Source organism: Condylura cristata, unplaced genomic scaffold (genome assembly GCF_000260355.1).
Source record: "Condylura cristata isolate star-nosed mole 26May11 unplaced genomic scaffold, ConCri1.0 scaffold00020, whole genome shotgun sequence".
Taxonomy (NCBI): domain Eukaryota; kingdom Metazoa; phylum Chordata; class Mammalia; order Eulipotyphla; family Talpidae; genus Condylura; species Condylura cristata.
The window spans coordinates 5,427,590-5,430,540 of NW_004567121.1; positions in this window are offsets into that span (position 1 = coordinate 5,427,590).

Genomic DNA, 2,951 nt, shown 5'->3' on the forward strand with positions numbered 1-2,951 from the left:
CGGGCCGCCGCCGCCTCCACCAGGCCATGGCCACACCGCCGGGTGACGAGGAGCGGGCTGAGGCGGAGGCCGGGCAACTCCCGCGAGCCGAAGGGCTCCGCTGCGAGGCCGCGGAGAAGCGCCGAGACACCAGCTCACACAGCGGAGCCCGGGAAGTGTGGGCGAGGCGAGGCGGAGGGCGGGACACTGGCACCCGCGCACCTGGCTGAGCCCTGGGGGCGGGGCAGGGGCGGGGCTTTGAGTGGCCCCGCCCCCAGGGCCTCTCCACTGCCCCTGAGTGGTGGCCGACCACTGAGCGCCGAAATGAGGACCGCGGGTTGCGGCGCGCGAGGTCTTACGCCACACTAGAGGCCGAGCTCGAGCTACAGGATCTCTAGCGCCCCCGAGCCTGGGGAAGTGACTGTCCAGGGTAAAGGGAAACTTCTCCAGCCGTAGACAGGCGTGGGAGCGCGATTGTGCAAAATCGATCAACGGATGTTTATGAAGATTTTGTTGTGTGGGGCACATGGAAAAACCTTACGTCCTGAAAATCATTTTAAAGACATTTTAAAAATGTAAAGCTGTGCACGTATCTCTCACATACGTGGCTACTAAGTTTTCAGTGCTAATGCTGATTCCTTATGGTTTCTCTTAAGTATTATATTCACAACTTGTTTTATAAGTATGATACTTTATAATCTCTAGTTTTTAAATGCATCAAGCTAGCTGCATAGCTAAACGCTTAAATGGTATAGCAGTAAAGAAAAAGAATAGGATATTTGTCTGGAAATAAATCCTGAATGACAGAATATCAAACTACTGCTACAGGAAAAGAAGTTGAGACACTACTTTCTGATAGACACAGCTTACTTCTCTGTATATGGATCTATACTTGTGTTATAAAGGAGACAGCAGACTCAAAATGAAGTCACTCATGTTATGTTCCACATGGTCAAGCAGAGATTTGATACCTGTTACTAAAGTAATTGCAGTTTCAACCCCTTACAGAAGTGAAAATTTAAACCAACCTTTCAGGAGTTTCCTGGTCAGCAGTTAGGTAATCTGCCTGATTGCCCCACCTAGCAATGTCTGAGAGTACCCTCCAATGTGGTGTGTTAGCCAAATTTTGGACGCCTGACAATCTGACCAGTAAATAAATTAAGAATGGTTTTATTTAGGTATGCATCCTTTCATTGCCATTTTATTTTTGCATAGAACTGGAGTGTAGGCTACAGGTGTGGGAGTGAGAAGTTTTACCTGAGACAGAGTGGGGAGCAGAACAGGAGGATCAACTGAAATACACTGCTGAGGTGAGCAGTGAGTGAGACAGGAGAGTACTGCTTTGCTATATGGGTCACCTTCCTGGCAGGCCAGGGACTGAGCTTGTGCTGTAGTGGCTGGCTATAGCTTCATAGTGCTGAGACTTAATCCCTTGCACCACCAGGGAGGCCCCCAATTTCCTTTTTAATCATGTAGGTTAGCTCCTTGGTGGGGAATAGAACTCAGGCCTTACAGGTAATAGCCCTGAACCTTAACCTCTAGGCCACTAGGAAGGACCTTTTATTGCCTTTTGTTAACACTGATCCCCCAACTCCTTTTAATTTAATTATTACTGGAACCAGATAAAGGATTTTTAAAAATAGCAAAATGGAAAAGCTGTCAAGTTATGTTGATAGTAGTTAAATCGGTGACTCTCAACTGAAAAGTCAATTAAAAACAAAACACAGAATCTCTAAGGGTCCTCCTCCCTTAGAAATTCACATAATTGGTCTGGTAGCATCAGGTTTAGTTTTTAAGAGGATTACAGGTGTGGCCAATATATGCCAGGGTAGAGCTACTACCTAAAACAATAACTGAAGTGCTAGGTCTCACTCTGGGCCAATTAAACAGATTTCTAGTGGTGGACCTGTGCATCTCCAGTTTATGCAGAGTCCACTAGATGATGGTTTTGTGTACTCTGTCCTAGTAGGAAGGTAGGTGGAGAATGGGTCAACTCTTTTCTGAGCCCAAAATGTCATTGGAGGGGACATTGCTTCCTTGCAAGCACATCTGGCCCAGGAGAACTGCTCAGAGTCGGTTACGGGTTCTCCAAGTGTGATCTTGGAGCTGTATTACTAGTACCACCTGAGCATTTTTTTTTTTTTTTAAAGATTTATTTATTTATTCATACAGAACTGGGGTACAGGCCAGAGGCTCAGGGGTGGTGAGAGGCTTCACCAGAGACAGAGTGGGGAGCAGAACAGGCAGATCTACGAGGGCGGGCCAGGAGAGGTCTGGCTCGCCATGTGGTCTCCTCCGGGGCAGGCGGCAGGCGGGAATCGAACTCATGCGGAAGTGGCTTCAGATTCTCAGTGCTGTGCTTTAACCCGCTGTGCCACCAGGGAGGGCCACCACCTGAGCATTTTTAGAAAGGCAAATTCTTGGGCCCCACACCAGCCTTATTGACTCTTAAATAGGGAAGAGGATGAAGGGGGAGGATCCAGGAGACTGAACTTTGGCAGGGCCTCCAGGTAATTCTGCCACACAGTCACATTTGAGACCCATTGTTTTAATCTCATAAGATAATTCCTCCTGGCCCCTAGATTCTGACCTGCCTCTAGAAAAGTTGTAACTGTAGAATTATGCTTACATATGACTTACTTTGGGAGAGCCCTCACGTTAGTTGTAATATATTATTATTTCAGCTTTCAAGATAGTAATTAAGAATCACACTTACTGTGTAATATACCAAATTTTATTTTATTTACATGAGAAAATCTGCCATTATAGCCTTCTCTTCTTTTTCCTGTGTTGCATAGGTCTACTCAATAATGCCGTGCAAATTCAGCACTGCCTATTCATGTGATTGAAGAGTTCTTTCATAGTGTGCAAAAAATCCTTTATCAAGAGATGTCTTTATGAGGCTGTTATATGACTGTATCAATCATAAATCCAGTTAAAGAATTTTGTATTCTTTGAAATGGCCCATTGTC